Source organism: Alligator sinensis, unplaced genomic scaffold (genome assembly GCF_000455745.1).
Source record: "Alligator sinensis unplaced genomic scaffold, ASM45574v1 scaffold184_1, whole genome shotgun sequence".
Classification (NCBI taxonomy): Eukaryota; Metazoa; Chordata; order Crocodylia; family Alligatoridae; genus Alligator; species Alligator sinensis.
Genome location: NW_005842983.1, coordinates 433,028 through 444,884, shown reverse-complemented (window position 1 = coordinate 444,884; position 11,857 = coordinate 433,028). Strand labels below are relative to the sequence as shown.

The 11,857-nt window shown below is 49.4% G+C and overlaps 1 pseudogene; it reads right to left on the bottom strand.

Moving 5' to 3' along the window:
- Positions 1 to 634: 634 nt before the first annotated feature.
- The window catches only part of LOC102384729, a 16,906-nt pseudogene continuing 5,683 nt past the window's right edge, over positions 635 to 11,857 (bottom strand).

Genomic DNA, 11,857 nt, shown 5'->3' with positions numbered 1-11,857 from the left:
TCGAGAGGCACTGCAAACCTCAGTGGGGTTCTCCTCATCTGAGAGAGAATATGGATGACAGCTATGCATGGTCCTTGACTTGACTGAAGACGACTAGGAAGACTGAGGGGTCCAACACCAAAATGTGATGCAGTACATCTTTCAGCTGTGTGAGCCACTGAAGCCAGATAAGGAGGTGGCCAAGGACAGCTTACAAGAGGCTCAGGGAAGGCAGGAGGCTGCCCATAACCGATGACCCCAGCCCAGATTGTTGGAAGTGGGTGGCCAGCTTTTCAGCCCTGCCAGAAAGAGATCCAGGACTAATGACTTATAGTGGGATCCCTATGAATGAGTCAAAGAGGTGGAACCTGTGTATTATGAGCCCTTGGATGTTACTGGTGTCATTTTCCTCCTATCCCAGCTAAGAAGGGTGAGGGCAGGTTTGGGGATGGGTAGCACTGCAAGGAGTCTTTTGTAACCTTGAGAAGGTTTTTTTAATCTGGGTAAGTTCTAGGTTCCAATAAAGTTTCTGTATCAGAGGTGCCCTAGGGCTTTCAGGGGAAGGGAACAGTCAGGCCTCACTGGGGAATCAGTGAAGGCCATTGCACCACCCCTCCCTCCCCCTACAACCTTGTTAGGAAAAAAGGGTCCAGGTCTATACAGAGCTCTGCACTGCCCGCCCCAGGCAGGGCCCATAGTTCAGCACCAGCTTGGGGTAGATGGCCATCAAACTGTGACCCAGAAGCCCACTCCCACCTGCATATGGATGGAATGGAGAAAGTGAGAATAGCTGCAGACAGTATAAGAAGAGGTGGGTCCAACAGGGTTGAAGGGTGATGAGATTCACCTGCAGGCTGAGGACCAGGGTGCCCTGGGAAACAGAGAAATACTGTCAGAGCCTGGGCAGGGGTAACTGGTCCCAACAGAAAACTCCAGCCCCTGATGCAACAAAACATGGAGTGTCCCCAGCTAGAAACCCAAGTATCCCCTCCAATCCCCCACCGTATAGTCCAGCATTTCTTAACCTGTGGGTCATGACCCAAATGTGGGTCACAAGAAAGGGTCACAAACAAACTTTAAAAAATGGATCAACAAACTTTAAAAATGGAGCTTCCTTTAAAGGAGAAAAACAGGAAAGTGTGGGTTTCCCCTTGCAGGCTAGCAGAGCTCCAGCCTGCAAGGACCTGCTTGGGGCTGGGGTGAGTGGGAGGAAGGTGATTAGCAGGGGGAACCATGTGCATGTGCACGTGCATACATGAATGTAGCAGCCAGGCAGTGTGCAGAGCATTTCTGCAGCTCCCCACAGGTAAGTCTATGGGGTGGAGGGGAGGAAGAGGCATAGACAACATCAAAGTAGTGGACTGGGGCACTGCCCACCACACAACCTCCTTTCTAGGGTCCAGCTGTGGCCTGAGGAGAGCAGTGGTGGTGGCTGGGCCATGGCAGCAGGGTAGAGTCGCAGCCCAGCATGAGCAGATGGTGCTAGAAGAAGGCGAGGGCAGTGTGCCCCCTCCACCCCCCATCTGTTACTCCACACACTGCTGGTGGCATGACTGGTGCAGGGGATGCAGTGGCAGTGGCAACAATGAGTCCCGCTGCCTCACTCTGCCCTCCCATGACAAGTCCGGGCCACTGGGCTGCGAAGGCAGCTCCTGCCTATGCCAGTCCAGCCAGGCTACAGCCCTATGCCCACTGTAGGTGCACAAATCTGGGGGGGTAGGCATGTACATATCCATGTCTCACACACCTCCCACCCCAAACACCCACACCCTGCACCACACACTGGGGCTATAGTCTATGCTTCCCCTCATATAGCCCCTCTGACACAGCCCCGGGTGCAATGACAACAGGACCTTTGGAAGGGAGTCAAAGGTCCCAAACTGAGCAGCAGGGGGAACAACAGAAAGCAACACAGCAGAATTAAGATGCACTCTCTGAACAGGTCATGAAGGGAATGTGAGGCAGGAGCAGAAGGACCAAGGCCTTTCCTGTGTGAGATGCATAAACACAGTACAACTCTTCACGGATAGGTTTCGAGCACACTGGGCTCCAAGGAAAGATGCAGCATTGCCAACGGTCTGTAAATGTACGGACAGTCCATAAACAGCCAGCCTAAAAAAATCAGACTATCCATAAATTAATTTTGCCTCCATAAAAATAAGCCCTGAGCTCATTCGATTCCTCCCCTGAATGCAATGGCATTCAGACATCAATGCTGCACAGAGAAAGTGAAGCAGAGCCACCTAGTGTCCAAACAGGAAAAAAGCCCAGCACAGTGAATGGTCTGTCAGGACTTTCTGGATCACTAGAGCCTGTTTCCTAGTGATAAGAAAAGACCTTCAAGGGGTAAAACAGGGAGCGGGGAGGGGCAGCCTGGTGTGGGGTGCAGTGAGGGCTGTCAGAGGTGAATAGGGACCCCTGTTGTGAGGGCAGTAAGGTGTAAAACCATTGCTGGACTCCAAACACGGCTGCCAATAAAAGATGTTTTTTCTGTACTGACTGTAAAACATCAGCAAAAAAAATTGTCAGTAAAAAGTTTGAAGATTGCCAGTAAAAAGAAAATCTTGGGTTGGCTAGCCTGGAAAGGTGCCACATGCAAGAGGCAAATAATTGAAAGACAAAAGAGGTAGGGGAAAACAGAGACCAACATGGGACCCAGTTAAATCTAGAAGCACAAACAGGTGATGGAGGAGATCTCAGAGATTGCATCCCCTGGAAATTCAGAGGACTTGCAGGTTATAGAGAGAGCCTGATTTAATCCATAACACATGCTCCATCCCACTGCCCCATGGGGACATATGGTGCTGCTGCCCTGTCCTTGCCACACTCACCTTTCTTGTTTCTCAGGTAGACGAGGAGTCCCAGCGCCAGGAAGATCAGCCCCAGCACAAAGCCCCCGACCCCCGTCAGATTCTTGTGGTTAAGTCCAACTGCACCTCTGTGGGACAGAAGCCCAGAGGGGGGTGGCTCAGCCCAGGCTCCCACCTCCTGCTCACACCCCTGCCCTCTGCCCCAGACGAAGAAGAGCCTTTGACCTAAGCCAGCCCCTGAGGGCCTGCACAGAGTAAGGGGTGTCCCTGAGGGGCTCAGGGCCTCTTACCCCAGCCAACAATGAGGGGGGCCAGCAGGCTGCTGTGCTCCACCTGGCAGGTGTAGATGTCCCCACTCTGTGGGGTCATTTCCAGCATCACCAGGATCTGGAAGGTCCAGTCTCCGTTCTGCATCAGCTCCGTGGACACCACTCCGGCCGTCTGCTCCTGCCCGTTCTTCAACCATTTCACCTCAATCCCGCCGGGCTAGAACCCCATCACCGAGCAAAGCAGTGTGCTGGGGTGAGAGTGAGCCCCCACTGTCATAAGGAAGACTTTCACCTTGGGCTTCACTGTTGTGTTTTTGAGAGACAAAGAAAAAGAGTAAGTTGGGAAAGACCTATCCCTCACTGGGGAATTCTTCACTCCCCATCCCCAACATACTTCCATTTCCAACCCCATTTTCTTCACCCCCAACCCTTGTGTTTCCCTGGGAAATACAACCTTGAAAAGGCTCAAGGGGAAACCATGTCCCAATCACACCCCTTAGGAGAAAGAGATAGGCCAGGTCTGGGGGTCTGGAGTCAGCTTCAGAGAGGCAAGGATCAGAAACTGGGGGGGGGGGGTTGTTGTTTTAAAGTAACATACTTTTTGACCATTAATGTAGATTGTCTGTCCTAACGCTGAACATCAAAGTCAAGTTAAAATTTATTTTACATATTTATAGACTTCTATATTATTTATAGTTAAAATACATAGCTATGCTTGCATCAGGCCCTGAAATTATTAATAATCATAAGATTATCCTAAAACACTTTAAAAAAAGCAGCGGATGCCCCAGGAAATGCTCCCAGCTCTGGTGCCACCTCTGAGACAGGAGGTCCCCCTGCATCAGAAATGGAAGACCCCTTCCAGACATCAAGGTGACCGGGAGAGAATGAGGAGCACGCCCCGCCCCCCCAGCACCCCATTCCCTTCCCCTCCTGACAAGAGATGATTTGGTGTCCAGTTTTTCCAGTTAAATGAGAAAGTAGGTGCTTTATCAATATGCTAAGGGGCTAGCACTGTGTTAGTCACGTTAAAATCAAGCAAAAACAAAATACACCATGGGAAAGGGTACTGATTTGCTAGACTTTTATAAAGAAAGTTGAACACAACAAACTAGGCCAAAACCACTCAAGACAGCCAAAAGATTATCCCTGCAGTCATTCAACAAAATCTTGTCTTTTTAAGCATTTAGACAGAACCTCCAATATTTTGCAGCCAGTCACTTCCACCCCTGAGTAAATATGACCACACCAAAGTGAAGGTTTTTAGGTAGAGCTAAAAAACAGTCTGTAGAGCTGTGAAACAGAAGCGAGACATGAGCAGGCATAGCTAACAGACAGCAACATTGCAGAAGAAAGGATAGGCTGAACAGTGAAACCTCCACACCATTAAAAGAGGAGAAAGGATCATTCACAGCAGTGTGGTAAAGAGATTAGCAGGAATCAGAGGGGCGATACAAAGCCATGATACTAATGGTGAGTCTCAGCACTGCCTGGGTAGAAATGCCGCTGGTGATTGGTTTTAAACGTTTGGATGGAGCAGGTATCCAAGGGAGGGGATGCAACTGCACCCCCCTGGATCCACCAAGTCTGATTTTGCCCCAACAGTTGGATCTTGCTGCCCTCTAACAACCTGTCTCCATCCACCCCCTGGGTGTGACCCCTGTGTCTCCCCCACAAAGCATGTCAGGAATAATCCCCCCAGTGCTCCAAGCACCAGTCAGGATGGGTGCCCCAGGAGGGGTCTCAGCTCACCTGGGGGCTCTGTGCAATGAGACACATGTGTTCTCAGCACTAGTGCCACCAGCACAGCCCCAGCCCAGCAGCTTCCAGCTCCAGGCTCTGACCAATCCCCATCACTGCACAGGAAATGGATCTGAGAAGTCCATTACCCACAAAGTGAGAATCTCTCTACCAGGCTCGAACTATCAGCCCCTCACGGTGCCCCCAGCCCTGTGAATTGGGCACCCTCAGGCAAGAGGCCCAGTCAGCATCAGGGCTGAGAAGCATCATCTGTTGCCAGGCAGACCCAGGCTCAGCAGGGCTCTGCTCCACACTTCTCCCTGCTCAGAAAGGAGCCAGTGCTCGGGATCAGGGTGCAGGACTCCCAGCACCTGCCCTGGCCCCATGGCAGCCTTCAAGCGGGGCTGCATGGAGAGTCCAGCGGTCAGCAAAGCAAGAAGCCCTGCCATTCTCCTGGGATGTCCCAGCCCCTTCAGGTAGGACTGACACTCTCTATACCCTCCCTGCTGAGGGATCTCTTGGGTGCATCTTTGGGGAGCAACCCAATAGACAGAAGCACTGAGCTCCCCCCACAGCACCCAGATGGACTCATCCATGCCCTATAGAGACCCTCCCCCTAGAAAGGGGAACCCCACCTACCTGACTCAGTGCTATCAGCCCACCATCATATCTCAGTCTTGATGGCCTGAGACCCCCCAAATCCTAGTTGGCAGTCCACTTCTTCATCTACACACACAACTGTCAACTGAAGGAACTTCTGTTATAACCACTTCAAGCCCCCTTCAACCACAACTACAAGGAACAATCTCCAAAATATTAAGGACACCCCATAATATGCCACAAATAAAAGCAGCAGAGAGAAGGACGCTGCCAATGCCCATTTCCTTCGCCACATCAGCACAATTATCTCCTATTACAGAATACTGAGAATTATAGAACTTCCTCCTAAAAGACCATTGCAGTTACACTTCACCTCACACCTCAAGAGCTCTGACGGCTTCATGCAGATCCCAAGAACACCCAAAGCAAAAGAAGCCAACACTTCCAACCTCAACAAACTTTCCCCAAGTCTCCCTTCACAACTCTCCTTCTGAAGGAGCACTCCAAGAGCTCACGCTTACCACGGCACAGAAAACGGACGGAGATCTTCCTTTTCCTCATCCAAATTGAACAGAACCCACATTAACTCTTCCTCCAGGGGCAAAAATAAAAGAGTCTAATTGGACTGATCAGATTAGCAGCAAACCCATTAATTAGATTGGCTTCCTGATGTTAGGCCATTATAACTGACAGAGGTAGGGGAAAAAAATCCTAAACCAATTCCATGAAAAAAGAAACCTTTTTAAATTTCCCAACAGAGAGTCCAGCATTAAGCTGACTGTAATATGCTTCCAAGTGAGATTTAATAAGAAGAATCATCCCCCACCTCTGATAGGAAACAGTTGGAATCTCTCTCCCTTTCTCCCCCCTGAAACAAATGCCAGGAAACAGGGTTTTCCTACAAACCTACTTAACAAACCACGTTTATATAACTAAATATATGACCACTTCAAGGAGATGGCCGACAAATGGCTTTACCAAGCAGAGAGCCATGTTCCTTCCCTAGCACTGTCCTAAACCTTTCAGATAATCATGTCTCACCAAGATCTTCTTACCCAATAGTTGGATGAGTAGAGAACCCGCTGAGTGGGAGATCAATTCAAAGCACATGCGGGTTAGCCAGTCACCCTCAGTGGGTAACTAGTGCCTCCAGGTGTCTGCCTTCCTCCGCTGTGGTCCCTGCTTCCTTTCCTCCCGAGCAGCTGCTTGGTGGATCCCTTTGAGAGCTCACCTGCAGCCTGAAGTCTTCCATTCAAAGCAACTATGATGCCAGACCACAGGTGAAAATCAGGTCTTTTGCCACTTCATGGAGCTTGGGGACAGACCATGGTATGACATCTGCAGAGCTCAGGGCATCTGGCTCTCAGGGGACTGTGGCCAACAACATACTCTTTGCCTTGCAGGTAGCAAGGGCAGGAGCAGCCTTTACAAGAAATCTTCCCTCTGCCCCCTTCCAGGTCTCCAGGCTCTGGTCTCTGTGCTGCTACAAGTAGAACATCCTCCCTGCTACAGCAGTTCTCAGCTCCTTTACAGCCCAGGCCTCCTCAGAAAATGCCAGCTCTTAGTATCCCTACAGAAAACTACAGAAACAGAAGGGAACAATTCTTCCATGGCAGAGAGCTCAGAAAGAGCACAACAGGGCAGCACATCTAACTCCATGGATACCTATTGGAAATCTCTGGATTTAATTTTGTGAATTGTGATTGCATTATATTGCAGCCTGGAGAGGATCTCAAGGCACTTCAAGGTGCTCTGGAAGGTCAGTTGAGAATCAATGTGCTAGAAGGTGGTGGGGGAACTGAGCTCTGCTCAGAGCTAGTTGGGTGGTGGTACAAAGGGCTGAAGATGGGCAGGGTTGTGATAGGGTTCACCAGCTCCACTGTCGGTCTTCTCCAGCCATGTCAAGGACAAGCCGAGTCATAAGGACACAGATCATAAGAACTGCCATTTCCCCAGCCAGGCCATAGATCCACCCTGCCCAGCCTTCTGTGTCACACAGAGGCTGAAATGGAGAATAAACTGGGTCTGACCAGACAGGTTTTCCACTGTTCCTCTATCCCACGCAGCCTCCAGCATTTAAGGTCCAGGAAGCTCTGATGCACAGGCCGTGCCCCTCACTCCCTTGCTCAATAGCTACGGATGCCCCTTTCCTCCAAAAATTTCTCCGCTTTGTGAATCTGGTTATGCCAGCAGCTTTCACCACACCCTGTGGCAACGAGTCCCACACTTTAATGACACGCTGGGTGAAAAACAACTTTCTTGTTTTACCTTTAAACTGATGGCCTACTTATTTCATGTTGTGACCCCTCATTTTTTTCTTGGGAGAGACAGTCAATAATAAATCCCTATAATAAATCCCTCTTCACCATTCAGTATTTTGTAAGCCCTTCTGACGTGCCCGCCCCCTCAAGCACCTCTTTCCTAAATTGAACTTAACGAGGCTATAGAAGTGTTGCAACCTGTAGAGGGCAGTCTTCACCAAGTTGGCCTGACCATTCCTCCCAGCAGCTGCAGGACCATCCAAGAACCATAAATGTTTCTGAGCTTTCACAGAATTACATAAAATTCAGGTTGGAAGGGACCTCAGGAGTTCACATCTAGTCCAACCCCTGCTCAAAACAGGACTAGCCCTAACTAGATCAGTTCAGCCAAGGCTTAGTCTAGCTGGGTCTAAAAACTTCCAAGAATGGTGAGTCCACCACCTCTCTGGGCAACCTGTGCTAGTGCTTCACCACCCTCCTAGTGAGAAAGTTTTTTCCTAATATCCACCCTGAACCTCCCTTGCTACAACTGGAGCCCATTGCTCCTTGTCCTGTCATCTGCCACCACTGAGAACAGTCCAGCTCCATCCTCTTTGTAACACACTGCCCCCCCCCGCGCCCCCAGCCGCCCTTCAGGTACTTGAAGGCTTTTATTAAATCCCTCCTCAGTCTTCTCTTCTTCAGTTCCCTCAGCCGCTCCTCACAAGTCAGGTGCCCCAGCCCACTAACCATTTTTGCTGCCCCCCGCTGGACTCTGTCCAATTTGCACACATCCTTTCTGTAGTTGGGGGACCACAACTGGACACTGTACGCCAGATGTGGCCTCACTAGTGCTGAATAGAGGGGAAGAATCACTTCCCTCAATCTGCTGGCACCATCAAACACAGATCTCAGACATCTTGTTTCCTACATTGGCTTGGAATCTGGAAGAGGGCCTGCTAGTGTTGGTCTTCCAAGACACCCAGGCCCCAACAGGCTGGGGACAACCACAAGAGACCTCTCGAGAACAGACCTCAAAACAATACTCAGTGAATGGGTCCTTTCCCCGAATGGGATGCCCACCTGCTGGAGGCTTCCTAAGGTTTGGGGACTTGGCAATGATAAGAATGAAATTGCTTTCAAATATCAGGAAGATGGTTCTGCCTGCCAATAAATGTGCATTGTGTCAAACTGAGTCAGTTGCTCCATGTACCTTTGCTGTCATGTTTTTTCATTATTTTGGTATTGAATTTGTCATCACAACTCTAGGTAATCTTAGGTGCAAGAACTTCGTTCTTGTAAATTGGAAATCCCATGCCATTCTCACTTCTCAGCATCCATCAGAGGGTCAACATCAGGTACCCAATTAAGGGACCATTAGAATTCCCCTAACAATGGTCCCAGGTGTGTTCCAAATCAAGACACAGAGATGCTTCCCAATGCTCTTCTATTCCCTCTTCAAAGGTAAGGTATCACCACCCCTTAGGTCAGACATGGAGGCCAAAGAGGAGTCTCTACCCCAACACTTTATGCGTCCCATAGCAGAAGGTCAAGGCTTGTCTCCACACCTCTCTAGTGACCAGCAACAGCAATCACAGAATCATAGAAAATGAGGGTTGGAAAGGACCTCAGGAGGTCACATCTAGTCCAACCCCCTGCTTAAAGAAGGACCAGCTCCAACTAGATCATCCCAACCAGTCCCAGCAGCTATGCCTTTCAGTACCAGGGTGGGATTACTCTGAAGCATCTTGCATACATCATCTGTGGCCACATGCATGGTAAAAAGGGAAGTCCTGGGTCTGAAGGTGATGAGGCAACTGCTCCAGGAGGGAGCTGCAACCACACAACCCTTTCTAGGAGGGATGGCATACAGACCTCTGCATAGACCGAGACCCCTTTCCCCAGCAAGGTGCTGGATGGAACCTTACCCGGTGAGACCTATCCCCATGCCCAGCTTCCAGCTCCCCTAAAACCCCCAGGCCATCTATGTTACAGACACTTTGTTGGACCCAGAAGGAGAGAAACCAAAGGGTTTAGAAGGCAATGGAGGAGCTGTCCCAATCTAAGGACTTGGCTGGAGATGCCCAGGGGATTCAGGGGCTCTACAGTCACCTCCAGAGGCATGATGGTCACCAGGGAGAGAGAGGGTGAGTACTAGGTCAGCTCTGCCACCCTCCCAGAGGCAACTGTACCCACATGCTCCCTTCCATGAAAAAAACCGTCTTCCAAGGGTTGTGAGGGGTCCCTGAAGGATCTATCCATGTCCCTGTAGGATCCAGTCCAGCATCTTCAAGCTGATGCTTTGTTCCTGGGAGTGATGAATTCATCCACCCTCCTCCAAGGTGGAAGAGAGGCCCAGTGCTGTGAGTTTTCCCAGGTTTTCTTTTAAACAGAAAGAGAAAACCTGGTGCTCACTGTAGTGGAGGAGCAGACATTGCAGAAAGCAGGAGCTCAGCCCATCATCTGAGTGCAACTGCAGCATTTACTTAATGCACTGAGTGACAGGCCAAAATTTATGCACTAGTTGGATGAGTGACAGGCCAAAATTTAAAAAGTTCCTCTTGTGCATGCTACACATTATGGAACACAATGCCAAAATGAAGATGTAAATTTACTGAAGAACTAAAGAAAAAATGTCTGTGTTTCCATGGTGGTCGTGTAGAATTGAAAGCTGAGAGCTTGATGTGCAGAGCTGGTACATATATCTCTGTTGTAAATAAAGGTGCTTTTCATTTACAAGCTCATGTAGATTCTGAGAAACACAAGAAGGCCATTTGAGGAGACAGCTCATCAGCAAAGTTAACAAATTATTTTGTTAAACCAGGCAGCAAATCAGAGGCTGCTGTTACTGCAGCAAAAGGTGTTCTCGCATTTCACATGGTCAAGCATCATAACAGTTTCAAGTCAATGGATTGCACATCTGATGTACCGAAAAAGACGTTCCCTGATTCTGAGATAGCCCCAAAAATGCCAAGTGTTCGAATCAAGACAGAAGCGATTGTTAGCTCTGTGCTTGCACATGCTGTTTTCCAGTAATATTCAGTATTTTGACTGGAAGAACAGCAATCAAACTTATCCAGGTTCAGAACACACCTAATGAGACTGCAGATATAATTGCACAATATATCAAGGAAATTCTGGGAAAGAAAGGGTTGTTTGAGAAATGTGTCACATTAGCCAGTGAAGACTGCAATACAACGTTCAGAGGACTCCAACATGATAAAGAAGGCAGGAACGTGTTCACAAATTTAAAGAAGCTATTGCAAAAGGAGACTTTAATTCGTGTGGGTTGCCCAGCATACATTATGAACAACTGATGGGCAGACACACTTGCTGTGGACATTGAGAGCATTATTTTCAAAATTTACAACTACTTCCATATCTATAGTGTCCAAACTGAGCTTCTTAAGGAATATGGTGAGTTTGTGAAATTCCTTTTGAGATTTGGAAATTGTGTTCCCCCAGGCACCAGGTGCCTTTGCAAAAGTGGTTTCTCCCTGGTGGCTGCAGGAGCTCAGCTGTGTGGGGCCAACCAGTGCTGAGACAGTGGCATGCTCTGGGGCTCCAAACACGCCCAGCACCGCTATCCACATGAGGGTCTGCCCCACCAACCTGGGTCAGCAGCATGGGCTACACAGGGAGTGGAACTGCAGTTAGGAGCCATTGGCAAGGGAGTAATGTGCATGCAAATAAGGTGGTCACCACCTTCCTCATCAAGGGCCAGAACAGGCAAAGGAGGGGAGGTAGGGGGTGATAAATGCAAAACAAACATAAAAAAGGTTTATGTCAGTACTTTAAAATGCATTGCAACACTACTAAATATTGGTTATCGGTTTGGCAGCAGCCAATATGGTTGGTTAATCATCAGCTATCAGTACAGGCCAAGGAAATCTTTATAGGTGCAGCACCCTTACAAAGCACAACCTGTCTTTCTGGGCATGAGGCTAGACTGGACATTTTGCTAGAATGAACACTTGAAAAAGACAGCGATGAAAGTTAAGACATCCAACAACCTCCTTATCACGCTGGCTGCGTCATCATGGAGTGCAAGAGTCTCAACCCTAAGAATGTGGCGGGCCAGTAGGGGGCGCTCCTGCGTTGAGTCGCCCACCTCCCTGCACTCTACCACCTTCCAGGCTCCGAGTGCCTCCCTGGGGTGCCTCCCGTCCGGCCGACCCCTTCCCTGGAGCACACCCGCTAGCCTGGGTTCCCGCTGCCA